General features: G+C 41.1%; 1 protein-coding gene across 1 annotated transcript in view; it reads right to left on the reverse strand.

The window, feature by feature from the left end:
- The window catches only part of CUBN (cubilin), a 263,943-nt gene that overhangs the window by 119,417 nt on the left and 130,155 nt on the right, over positions 1-14,371 (reverse strand). The gene's annotated exons all lie outside the window — the stretch shown is intronic.

A 14,371-nucleotide genomic window follows, 5' to 3' on the forward strand; every position in this document is an offset into this window, starting at 1 on the left:
GACACCCTACATTTGATTAGCATGCTGTAATTTTACAAGCACCATTGCAATACCTCTAAACTACTCTTCAACACTATGTGATTTTTTTTTTTTAGTAACGAAAGTGAGACTTCCAAGTGTGCTAGCTAATAAACTACTGTCTCATCCAATGGGCAACAGTGGCAATGGAAGCTAATGACCCAAGATCAAAGAGCCAGTGAGTGGCAGAGCCCGAAACTTAATTCTTCTCTCTCCAAATGCTGTATCACTTCACGTTACTTCTCTTTAAATGGTGTGTAATAGTTATTAAGTTATAAGTTCCTAATTACCATTTTATGAAAGTATATGACCTCAGGTTATTAAGGAGAGAGCTGAGTCTTTTTCTTTAAGTTTGGAAGAGCAATTCTTTTATTTAACAGTAATTCTTAACACTTGTAATATCAAATCAAGTTTTAATTTATAAAATTAGAAAGAAACTGGCGGGAAAAAAATATGAGAAAACTTGTTGCTATTTTTAAAAAGTCTGAAGTCATAAAAATTATCAATATACATTTCCTTTACTTCCGTTTAGTTTCCAAAACAAAGTTAGCAAATTATATTATTGGCTACATGTATAACATATTCGTATAACTTATTTAGGTCTTATTATAGTCTTATTGAAGTCTATTGCCAAGGGTTTCCTAGGCCTGGGAATTAATTTTCTGATCTGTCGCTTAGGTGGAAAAAGTCAGAGAAATACACAAAACTAAACAAACAAAAAACTATACAGTACAACCAACTCATTTCTAGGTAACTTTAGTAAAATAAAAATTTGAATAAAATTATGAATCCACAAAAGAAAAAGTAGCCACCATCCCTGGAGTTCCAACTACAGGAGCTCTAAAAACAGAGGCAGACCTGGTTACGTAGTAAACTAAGTTAAGTAGTAAACTAAGTTAAGTAGTAAACTAAGCTAAGTAGTAAACTAAGTTAAGTAGTAAACTAAGTTAAGTAGTAAACTAAGTTAAGTAGTAAACTAAGCTAAGTAGTAAACTAAGTTAAGTAGTAAACTAAGCTAAGTAGTAAACTAAGCTAAGTAGTAAACTAAGTTAAGTAGTAAACTAAGTTAAGTAGTAAACTAAGTTAAGTAGTAAACTAAGTGCTGGAAGTTAATCAGTATCTTGACAAAGTATCCAGAGTTTGTCAAATTTCCAGATACCAGCAAACACATTCAAAATACCTGAGCTCACCATTATCATACAAAAATAAGAGATTTTTTTTAAAAAAAAGAATAGAACCAGGCAAATAACAAACAGCAAATGCCTGATGAACAAATGAGTAAGTGAATATATATGTAAGAGTACAGGACTGAGGGTGTGGAAAACCCAGAGTTAAGAAAACAAGTTGCTCCTCTCTTGTGGACTGGGCTGTATAAATGCACAGCAGGCATGATGGCAGGGAAGAGGCCATTCACAGGGGGAAGGAGGACAAGAGGAACTGCTTTCTGGGCCCTGTGGGCAGTGGAGGAGGTTCCAGTCAGGCAGGGACCAAGCCACACGCACCTGCCCAGGTGCCCTCTTGCCAGCTATGCCAGCCCTTCACCAGCACTGCGAGAGAAGTAGGAAGGCAGAAGGTGGCAAAGGACACCGGACCCACCCCAGGTCCCAGAGTATCCAGTATCAGTGCCCTGAGCTGTGGCCAGAAGTCAGAACTGAGTCAAACTTCTATGGACTTCAATACTTGACGTTTTAAATGTTAAGGAGATTTGAATAAATATCAACCCTCTTTCAAAGTTCAAAGTGTCAACTCCAGCACAAAGTGATGGGAAGGAAAACCTTTCAGCTTAGAGATTAGCACTCCTTTCTGATGATATGTATGGATGCCAAAGGTCAGAGTCCAGAGACAATTTGAGAAAATAAAGGAGCCAAGCAAAGGGAAACTTTCACCTTTCCATGTACTTACTGATGATGGAAATATATATTATTTAAGAGTATGCATTATTTAAAAGCAGGTGGCAGAATCCCTTTAAAAGAGAAAAAACAGAAGGTAAGTTTATTTAGCAAAACACCCTGGCAGGTGCTCAGAGAATGATTGCCATGGGAGAGATGCCATGTGATGTTACTGTGGACAAATCTTTCTCTATCCTTCAGCCACCTAATCTGTACAATGGGACTGACATAAAATTGTAGTACATATTGTTCACCAGAATTAAGTGACTTAAAAGACATAAATTCTCATGTATACATTTTTCAGTGGAATTTGGCAACAGAGGAAATGTAAAAGCCAACTCTTTCACTTCCAGATAGCTACCTGAGGTAAACTCTTGTATAATTGGATTAAAAAATATGGACAATAATGTTCCCTGCTATAAGGGTTGCCCCAGCACAATATTAGAAGAATTAGAAGTACATTAACAGTAGAATGGGTCCATGACTCATGGTATAGAGGAGAATCTTGTATAGTGGCAAACACGATGAGCTAGATCTGAATACAGCACAGTGTAGAAAAATGGTCAAACCAGGTTGTTAAATGAAAGGAGTGAATGGAAGAATAGGTGTCATGTTGTATTATTTACATCAAGTTTGAAAACATGCAGATCAATACTACATACTGTATGTGGAAACCACATACCATGAAAAAGTACCAAAACAGCCATGGGAATCATAAACCAATTTATCATAAATGGTTTCCTCTGCGCCAGGGGCAGGGACTGGAATCAGTGTGGTTTGCCCATGGGGCCTCACTGTGTCCTCAGCAATTCATTTCTTTTGGGGAAGAAAAGAAAGAACTTGAAGCAAGCATGGTAAAATACTGAGATTTAGCAAGGAGAATGTTTTTGTTCATGCTGTACTTTATGTGCATTGTGTAGTCTTCTCTGTATACTCAACATATTTTGTAATAGAGTTTTCCTGAAGGAAGAGAGAATCTATATAAAGGAAATTACAGGAAATGTAGACTAAGATATACATATAAAGATGCTCTTCCAAGTATTATTATAATAAGCAAAAAATAGAAGTTGTCTAAGTGGTCAGTTGGAGAAGGCAATGGCAACCCATTCTAGTACTCTTGCCTGGAAAATCCCATGGACAGAGGGGCCTGGTGGGCTGAAGTCCATGGGGTCGCTAGGAGTCGGACATGACTGAGCGACTTCACTTTCACTTTTCACTTTCATGCATTGGAGAAAGAAATGGCAACCCACTCGTGTTCTTGCCTGGAGAATCCCAGGGACTGGGAAGCCTGGTGGGCTGCCGTCTATGGGGTCGCACAGAGTCGGACACAACTGAAGCAACTTAGCAGCAGCAGCAAGTGGTCAGTAATAAGCTAGTGGTTAACTCAATTCTAGGGTGTTCATGTAACTGACTAAAGGGCCAAAGAAACTGTTTTTAAGAAGAAATGTATTAAATAAACTAAGTGAAAAAGACAGGATACAAAATGATGTGCAGTATTCTCTTAACTCCCTTTGTGTATGTGGGTATAAGGGTGCGCGTGCTTGCATGTGTGTGTTTCTGTAGGAAATGAGCCAAAATGTTAATTGTCTCTGCTTTGCAGTATTATAGATGGTGTCCATTTCTTATTTTTTCTTTTCTGTATTTTAGAAATTTGATATGAGGAACATGTAAAATTTTAAATAATGCATATATTTAAAAATATTTATGTGTTTAGCCAGGCAGACATATAAGTGATCCCACACAGAGACATGAAAATACGCTCTTCATATAACTGAGCTGCAATATCAAAGCCAGATGGACATTAATGCCATTTAATCTAGCCTTTTGCTGCCTGACAGGACTCTATCCAGGATACGGTTTTTGTTTTAAGATCTCCAAGACATCTGTTAGCTGGCCAGTATCTGCAACTACAGTCCAGACCTCAATCCAAGCTCTAGGCTCAGATATCCGACTGCATTCCAGACAACAGACAACACGGCTGGTATGTCCCATCAACCATGGAAATCACTGTCTCAAACTGAAGTCCTCGCCCCGCCCCCTAAGTCCTCCTGCCCCTTTCACTTCCTGCCTCATCCCCTCCATGGAACGGAGCCTTATGTTCTGTTAGCTCTCCCTCTGCTGTGTCTCCTGGACCCCTTCCCCTCCCCCACACCAAGTGTCTTGTTGTGGGACTTCATCCCCTCTTGCCTGGGTCACTACAGCAGCCTGAAACTCCCCCTGCCTAAATTTGTGTCCCCCTTTAATTCGGTCTCCAAACAATCACCACCATGCAATGTGCTTTCTAAAATGTAACACTCAACCCAAAAGGAAGGAAGAGTATCCCAGTCCATTTTAAGATCATAGTGAGTAGGGACTTCTCTGGTGGTCCTGGGGTTAAGAATGCACCTTCCAATGCACAGGGCATGGGTTTGATCCCACGTCAGGGAGCTAAGATCCCAGATGCCTTGTGGCCAAGAAATCAAAAACATAAAACAGAAGCAATACTGTAACAAATTCAAAAAAGACCTTAAAAGTGGTCCACATCAAAAATCTTTTTTAAAAAAGTAAAGTGTACTGAATAAAGATGAGCATCGCAGGTTCTGCCTTACTGAGAACCAAGGAGAGTGCCTGATCCAAATGCAACGTGTAGAAGTGCAGCCCACAGCCCCGCTCCACCAGGATCCGCCCTGGTGACGGGGTGAGTTGTGGTCCTCACGGAAACACAGCGCTCATAGCGTCACAGCACACACATGGCGAAGGGAAAATGAACAGTAGCTTCCTCAGAAATGTTTGCATTTTCATTTCTAGAAACTTGAACAAGTACTCTCAGAATGTTTGTGAGTAGAGACGGGAAAGTACTTCTACTGCATCTATCTTCTTCTTTTATTAAGTTTCATCTTCCTCAGGGAGAAAATAAACCCACTATATATGTGGGTTAAAATTAGCATAAACTGGAGCAAGAGGAAACTATTTTAATTCAAAAGCAAAACACACAGCATGTTTTACATTCCCCAAAGTATGCCAATGCCATCTTAACCTCAGAGTTATGCTTTCCATGCAAATTGTGAATGTATATGAATATGCTTTTATTTTCATTTACTGCACTACCATTTTCTCCTTTGCAACGCATTTGTGAATCTTTTAGATGGTATGAGAATAACCCACTTATGAAGTGAAAACATTCACTGAGATGATACACTGAAGAGCGTGCAAAAATTTTATAATATATATTTTAAGATTTTTTTAAAAAATACTTTAAGATAAAATGAGTCTGCTCATAAACTAATCAAGATAGTTACCAATGAACTGGGGATTATGGATCCAGGTCTGTGTATCTAAGGTTCATAATTTTCAAAAATGTGAGATAAAGGGACTTTCCTGGTGGTCCAGTGGTTGGGAATCCACCTGCCAATGCAGGGGACATAGGTTTGATAGATCCATGGTTCAGAGGATTCCACATACAGTGGAGCAGCTAAGCCCGTGCTCCACAATTGCTGAGCACACGTGCCTAGAGCTTGTGCTCCGCAACAAGAGAAGCCACCACAATGAGAAATCCACACACAGCAGTAAAGAGGAGTCCCCGCTGCTGCAACTAGAGAAAGCCGGCATGCAGCAAGGAAGACCCAGCGCAGCCAGGAAATCTATAAATATTGTTTTTTAAAAAAGATAAGTTAAGACCTTTAACATAGCATGAGTAGTAACAAAACTAGAAATAGTAGTAATAGAAAAATCAGCAGCAATAGCTAACACTTATCTGTACCAGACACTGTGATTAATGCTTTAGGTATATTTTTTCAAATTCTTTCTTACAATTCCATTTGCAGCTGGTAGAATTGAGGCTCAGAAGATATATAAGTAACTTGTTCACAGTCACACGCTGGGTAGGGTGGAGCCACTATACAAATCCCCTCTGCCTGACGTCTGATCAACTATCATTAAACAACCAAAAATATAAAAATCAAGTTTTACTCATTGACAACAGAATATTGAGAGATTATGATTCTAAGAAGCTAAAGTAATATGTCCACAGTCTCCTTAAAAAAATCCTGGGAAACGGAGTTGAACTCAAGTCTCTCTTCTCTGGACCCACAAGCTTGCATCCTTAAAGGCATTTCAGAAAGTCTCATTCAAGGCCTGGGTGGGTTCTGGAGTGGTTGGCAGCTGTCATGCATCCCACCCACTGCACATGCGCGGGATTCCTGGCATGGTTATCTGAGCAGGCTGGAACAAAGGGTACAGGGGCCAGGTTGTTGCTGTTCAGTTGCAAAATTGTGTGGCCGACTCTTGGTGACCCCATGGACTGCAGCACACCAGGTTTTTCTGTCCTTCACTACCTCCTGGAGTTTGCTCAAATTCATGTCTGTTGAGTCGTGATGCTATTTCATCACTAAACCTAACATCAAAATCCCCGATTCCTAACTCCTGGCTCCAGTCTTAGATCCAGATTTCCATCCACTCCTGCCCTTTTTCTAGTATAACACAGCCTCCCTGGACCAGCAAGCCTTCTTTCCTCACTTCGCCCATGCTTTTAACCTGGTCTTTAGCCTTTACTTTAATTCATTCTTGCAACATGTGTCTACTGCTTGGATTACTTTGAAGCTTATCGGGGTCAAACTGTGTGGCAGAGGCTAAGATCTAAGGGTACAGAAGACAGCATTCTCATCAGGGTGCAAGGTCAGTGTGGAGGATGAGAGTCCGTGAAATGTATCCACATGTGCCATACATACAGAAGAAGCTAATATGGCTGCAAATGGAATCCCCATTAGGGAATGGGAACTGTGCCAAGACCGAGGAAATATTAAGTGATAGGGAGGGGAATCTGCCAGGAAATTATCCAAGCTGTTAAAGCCATAAATGTAGGTAAGGAAGGAAATAGAAATATTACTCATTATAGCAGCTTTTCTTGTGGGTGGGGACGGGGAGGAAGCATCCGTTTCCTCTGTCAGTGATATTTTCCAGCTATGCTCCTCTGAAATGAAATCGCAAATTCACAGCACACATCTGGTGTCGGGTCTCTCTTATTCCTGAGTCTTTGTTCTACGTGGTGGCACTCCAGCTTCACAGTTTACAGGAGACAATAAACTCTGCTAATTTGCAGTTGTCGCAAGCAGGGACTCAGAGATGACTGGAAATGTTGGTAGGAAAAGAAACCCAAGAAGCTTATTTTATTCTTACAAATAAACAAGAATTTAAAGAGATTCTGAGCTAAAATGCAAACAAAACAAAGCTCAAAACAAAGCTTGGGTCCACAGACCCAAGGACACTGGCTCCAATTCAGTTATTATTAATTTTTTTCCCTTTGGGGATGTAAAGTGCCGGCACAGTTTTGGTAACTCATTTGGCGCCGGGAGGCAAGATGGCTAAATGGGTTACCAAAAGCAAACTATAAAATAAAATGTTTAACAGAGATTATCAGAAATCATCCTCAAATGGAAAGTCAGCTTTCTATGGTGAGAAGTGAAGGAGAAAGGGAAAATACAAAAGGGAGAGGACAGGAAAGAGATTGATTTCTGTCCTGGATTTATTTTTAAAATAAATGTTTAAAGAAGAACTGTTTAAGAATTGCTTCTTTGAAGCACTGACTTCTCTTATCCCTGTGTCTTTTTGCTCAGTTTTAGAAACAATGAATGTTTTCAAAGGAAACACATTATAGGTAGGGTCTTAAAAAATAAAAACAAAGATACTGTGTTTCACATTCGCCTGCCCTGAGCCTCAATGTTAAGTAATGTGAACAAAAACAGAACACTGTGGCTTTAGGGTGGGGTTGGGGGTTGGGGCGCTCTGGTATTCTCTAGTTCAAATCCAACATTTTGCTTTCTTTCTCCTAGAGTAGCTTCAGAAAGCAAACCGTGACTCAACATGTGCTGCATTTTTTTTTTTGGTCCTAGGTCCTGTATCCCTAGCGGATATTTTCTCCAGATGAGAGGCCAGATCAGGGCTGTGGGCTGCTCGCTTTCGTCTGCTCCCCACTGGTTCTCACAAGGCGGACATTCCATTGTGCTGAGCAAAGAGGATGCTGGAATCAGAAGCCAGAGTCTCTGGGGCCAGTCGTCCTGCTGCTCCAGCTGCCCTCCTTCCCCTCTCATCTCACGCCGCGCTACTGCTGCGTTTCTCCGAGATCAATAAGAGCTCTTAGAGCTACGTGAGTTTAAGGCTCCGGAGAGAGCCTCTAATTAAGCAATTAAGCTGTTGGTCGGAGGTCACTTTAATCCTCGGCCTTCGTGAAAGGAAACCTAATGGGGCCGTGTTCATGCTGACTGTACAGAGTTCTGCTCAGCCGGTGGGTCCTGCTGTCGCCTGAGCAAGAAAGGCTCACAGTGTGTCGTCGAGGGAAGCCAGAGGTTAACGACGCCGGGCACTCAAAGGGACTGAGCAGAAAGTGCACTGGTATCACCAAATTAGTTGAAACCTGAATATAAACTGAGCTTTCTGATGAGTTTCCCCACGATGCCATCACCATTTCAATAGCAGTCAAAAAACCCAGTTTCTCTCTTGTTTTCATTAGAGCAGCATGAAATTCTAGAAGACATGCTCCTGCAATGTTATCTAAGTTCTTCTCGTGTGGCTCAAAAGATTGAGATTGAATATCAATAATTGTGCCAGGAGGTGAATTCCACTCAACACACTCCCAAATGTGCCGTCTTCAATTTTCCACTGAGGCACTGATCGTTGTAAGAGCAGAGATGACAACAGTTTCCATATTCCTGTGTTCAGCCATGCATCTGGTAGTCATTCATGCATCACACAGATCGATCCTCTGGCAAACACTGCCGCTGCGGGTTCCGTGAAATGGGATGGAGGCTGTGTATTGCTGTTCTGTTGTTCCATTTCATCGGTTTCTTCTACATGCTGAAAATTGTGCCTCTAGTTCCCTGCAGCCAGAGTGAGGGGCTTTGGGGCTCCCTTGGGTTTACACTGTGTCCACTGGGGACCTCTGGAGACGAGACCTCCCTCAAGAAGAGCTCTCTTCTGAACAAGTGTGGAGAGGACCCCTCCACCACTGCCGATGGACTTGTGCCCCAGAGGATGAACGGAAGCTGAGGAGTCAGACTGTGACCTCCGGGATGGATCCACTACTGACATCACCTGCCCCTTTGAGTCTGTTTCTCCAACTCCTCCCTTATTCTCCTCTTCAAACACAACTCAGAACTGGATCCTCTCCCCAAGGTCTCCTCTTTCTGCTGGTTCCCCAGGCACTTGATTTGATAAATGAGCAAACTACCATCCCCAGCCCATGGAGAGTTAGTGGTGGTGCTGAACCTGGACATGACTTCCTGGTAGAGTCTCATACACAGTGGACACCAAAGACCAAATGGATGGATGGAATGCAGAACACTGACTTCAAAGGAAACCCGCTTTGGAATTCATGTTTGAGATCCTAACATTTTTCCCAAAATTAATAAATGAAGTATGGGTTCATCTGAAAAAGTTCTGAATGGTTCCAAAGTAACCCTTGTTTTATCTCCTCCTATTTTTTCAGTTGTGCTTTATCCTGTGACTCAGTCTTCTGCAGATAGACCACAATTGTTATATTCTACCAAAATACTTACTCTTACTTAGGCTTGCTTGCATTGTAGTGTTGGTTCTGATATTAATTTCTGCTGCTACTGCTGCTGCTACTAAGTTGCTTCAGTCATGTCCGACTCTGTGCGACCCAATAGACGGCAGCCCACCAGGCTCCCCCATCCCTGGGATTCTCCAGGCAAGAACGCTGGAGTGGGTTGCCATTTCCTTCTCCAATGCATGAAAGTGAAAAGTCAAAGTGAAGTCGCTCAGTCATGTCCGACTCTTAGCAACCCCATGGACTGCAGCCCACCAGGCTCCTCCGTCCATGGAATTTTCCAGGCAAGATACTGGAGTGGGGTGCCATTGCCTTCTCCAGATATTAATTTCTACCTGGTCTTAATCCTGACCTGTTTGCACCAAAATTTTCTTATTTTTCAAATAAGCAGATGACAGTAAATTATCTCTAACCTCTCCTTTTTTAATCTTAACATTCTATGTATTCAATAAACACAATGACTGTTAAAAAGGATATTTCCACTTCTGACAATCCAAATTGTTAAAGAAAGTTTAAAAGCCTGATGGCTGGCCCCATTCAAGCATAATTTACTTTGGTATTGAATAATACACTTGAGATCTATTAAAAATCCATGAACACAAACATTATCTGGCAACATCATTGGCAGTTGAATATTTTTCTCTTTGCTAATGACTCTAAGTAGCAGAACTAAGATATTAACTTGACTGTATCCACAATGAATGACTAGCTTTGTATGAACTTAGACTACAGAGATATTATGTAAGATATTGGACTTTTAGGGACATTTCACATCCAGTGTCCATCTAGCTATAAAGAGCGATGGCTGGTGCCTCAATGCCTGCCTTCATGAACCCCTGGACAGCTCAGTAATACTTGAAGCCAAGCTCCCAGCCTTTCCAGTACATTGCCTGCCGTGTCCAAACCTCTTACTCCCATAATTGGGTGCACTTGACAACTCTACCCGGCAGAGCTCTACCCAACTTATCTGAATAGTCCTTTTTCACATTTCTTTATCTTTTGGTAAAGTGTTAGTCACTCAGTCGTGTCCAACTCTTTGTGACCCCATGAACTAGCCAGCCAGGCTCCTCTGTCCATGGAATTTTCCAGGCAAGAATACTAGGGTGGGTTGCCATGCCCTTCTCCAGAGAATCTTCTCAACCCAGCGATCGAACCCCGGTCTCCTGCATTGAAGGCAGATTCTTTACCATATGAGCCACCAGGGAAGCCCTCTTTTTGTGGAAGTGAATTACAAATTGGATAAACAAAAATGACTTAGCTTGTGTATGATTTATACAATTTTAAATATAAATAAATTTGCCAATCTGAAAAGAAATCTTACAGTTGGCCACAGGTTCAAATTTCTCATTCTGAAAATATGAAATTTACGGAACCAGTCAGGTCCTTCCTAAGGTCTCTGCCCTGGTAACTGACTTCATCAATTCCTCCATTTACTTCTTATACTCAGCTGCTCTTTTGTGACCAGCACCCTGCAGTCCAGGTATGCTTAAGCTCCTTCACAACTAAAAATAACAATAACAACTTTCCATGGGTCCTGCCTCCCATAGGCTATTACCCTTTATCCTTCTCTACCATTCATGTCCACTGTTCTGAGAAAAAGCTAAGAAGCTCCTGTATCTCTAAACCCACTGTAATCTGGAGTTTTCCAACACCACCTACACCAGTCCTGCTCCTTACAAGGTCATCAAAGACTGAATCCAGGGGCTTCCTTTCAGCCTCATCCTGGTTGACCTCTGCTGGACTTGGTCCCTTTGCCCACCCACTCTTGAAAACTGACTTCACTTTTAGTTCCTATGCTACCACTCTCTTCTGCTTCTCCTCCCGTCTTTTTGGGTAATGCTCAGTGTCCTTGTCTTCTGTTTCTCCCCGTTGTCGTTTACTTGCTAAGTCATGTCTGACACTTTTGTGACACTATGGACTGTAGACCTTCAGGCTCCTCTGTCCATGAATTTTCCAGGCAAGAATACTGGAGTGGGTTGCCATTTCCTTCTCCAGGGGATCATCTCAACCCAGGGATCAAACTCATGTCTCCTGTGTCTCCTGCATTGCAGCCAGGTTCTTTACCTCTGAGCCACAGGGAAGCCCATCTTCCTCCTAAATGGTAGTTTAGGGCCAAGGGTTTACTTGATCCCTTCTTCTTTAAAAAATACTCCTCTATAGGATTCCATCCACTTCTGTGTTAGTGCCAGCTCCTGGGCTCTAGAGCATAGGCTCAATAGTTGTTATGCACAGGCTTAACTGCTCTGCGGTATGTGGGATCTTCCCAGACCAGGGATCAAACCCATGTCTCCTGCATTGGCAGGTGGATTCTTCACCAATGAGCCACCAGGGAAGCCCTGGGGGGAGGGCTTGCTGTGTGACAAGCAGATCACCTATATGATCTTAAATATCCCAACAACAAATCTGACATGGTTATTCATACTGCCCCCATTGCAGATTAAGGAAATTGAAGCTGAAAGACTAGCTTTCTCCCGGACATCACAGCTAAAAGTGGCAAAATCCAGGCTCAGCACCAGGGAGAGCTAAGTTCTTAACCATGGCGCTATGGTGTCCCACACTGCCGGTGCAGTTCACTTTTTACATCCAAGTATGGCTCAAGGGCTTATCAGCATCTGCTTCTGATACTCCATCCCCCTACTGGCTGGGAGACCCCAGCTACTTCACACAGAATGCCCTGATCCTGACAACCTGTGTGGACTATTACATTTTGTATTTTAGCACATCTGCCAGACTGGACTCCTCCCAGGAGCAGTATGAGGATTCATTTTCTTATCTTCATGCCTAAAGACCAGATCATATTTGAGGTTTTACATCCTCATTTTTGTTTCCTCTCACTACATTTTATGAAGTCAAGCCCAGCTGCATGCTGAGATACAGCCATGTTTACTAGAAAACCCAGTCTGTGTATTTATATATTATGTAATAAATAGGTGGAAAATCCTACTCACGGCCACAGAAGGGGAAACGGGGCCGCCATGCTGGGTGTGCCTTTGACCTAGGCTTTATTTTCTTCACATACATTTGTTTATTGAATTGTATGTATTATGGACTTTACCAGAGAGAAGAAACTGTACCTAGAACCAAATAGACTGCAGGAGGGAGAAAGAGATGGAGAAGTACCCACCAGAGGCACAACTGTAAGGTAGACAAGATGTCTCTGGTCCATTCAAACTTCTCTTGAAGGCCCCTTTACTGTTTCAATGCATTGTTTCACCACCTTCATATTTAATGGTTATTTTAAGAGAGTACAGAGTTCCTGGTTGGTAGTTATTTTATTGCTCCAAATTTAAAATACCATCTCTTTTTCCCTTTCAATCATCACTGCTGAAAAGTCAGCATTCAGTCTGCTACTTCCTAAAAGATACTTTGTTCCCCCACTCACCAATTCCCCTGGCTGATTGTAATCTTTTTTTCTTGATCTTTTAGATTAAAATCTTTAAGTTTTTTAGATAAGTATGTCTTTCTATTTATCTTGCTTGGCTGTTTGGGTTCCTTGGCATTCTTGGTTTTATAAACGGATGTCTTTTATTAGTTTTAGAAAAGCCTTAGTCATTAGTTCTTCAAATATTGCTACTACTCCATTTATCAATGTATGTTACATCTTTTATATGTATCCTGTATATATCTTAACCTCTGTTCTGTATTTTTCATCCTTTGCTTATATATATATTTTTTTCTGGGTAGATTCTTCTGCTATCACTTGTTCTCTCTTCATCTCTAATTTGTCTAACATAAAACAAACAAACAAACAAAAAAACCCCAAATCCTTCCACTGAGATCTTAATTTCAGCTTTTGCATTTATCCACTTTTTCAATTTTCAGTATTTTTCAATTTGCAATGTTACTGTTTACGATTTGCAGTCTTTGTCAGAAGGTTTAAGTTTGACTTTTATCTCCATAATCTTAGTAAGCATAGTTGCTTAGTAAGCTGTGTGCCTGATAATTTTAGCACCTGGCATATCAGTGTGTTTATTTCCATTGTCTGTTATTCATGTTGTATCTCATTTATGGTACATCATCCCTCACATATATGGATATCTTTGATAATTTGCTTGCTGTTGCATATGAAAATTATTGTTAGAAATGAAGTCTGGAATGATTTTTATCTCCCTTTGAAGCAGAGTTTAAAATGCTTTGGTCAGATGTTCAAGGCCTGGATGCATTCGTAATGCAAGGTTGCTCTCATCCTATGGCTTCAGATTTGGGGGCCACTCAGGTGACTGGAAGCTGGGATGTGGTCTTTGTGAAGGCTGTTTTACTTCCATTCTATCTACGATTCAGGATGTTTAATCAGTACTCTTAGCCCATTCAGATCCTGGACACAAGTCTTGTTCCCCTTTGCCCTGAAAAGTTCTCAGAAATGCTGCTAACTCCTTCTGGATCGGCAAGTGCCCAGAGGCAAAAGCAGTCTCAAATACCAGACTCATATCTCTATCAGATACTAACTCAGAAACTTCACACTACCTTGTGAGTTCCTTGTTGCATTAGGAAAACACTGTAAAACAGCATTCAAATTTTTTAAATTGTCCTTTTCAGGAGAGTTACCATTATGGAAAGTGGATGCCCTACACCTTAAGTTCATATAAGGCTTTGCCAATTTAGACTCTGAAGACACATGTTAAAAGGTTAATACATAGCCATAAATCAACTGAACTTTGAAGTAGATTAATGCTTTAATCTTGTAAAATAATTCTCGAAACCATTCCATTAGACTGGACTACTTTGAAAGTTATGAAACAACTTTTGAATTTTCCTGAGTTAAATTTGAAAGCTAGCAAGTTGGAATTTGTATAAGAAACTGCCAGGAAGCTAAAACAGAAAGATCCATTAGCCAAGAGGATCTGGTTTATACTTGAATGAGATTTTTCTAAATACAAATAAAAGATGGAAAATCTTTTGTAAAGAAAATAAAGTTTCAAAATAC

Source organism: Bos javanicus, chromosome 13, assembly GCF_032452875.1.
Source record: "Bos javanicus breed banteng chromosome 13, ARS-OSU_banteng_1.0, whole genome shotgun sequence".
In the NCBI taxonomy this organism is placed as follows: domain Eukaryota; kingdom Metazoa; phylum Chordata; class Mammalia; order Artiodactyla; family Bovidae; genus Bos; species Bos javanicus.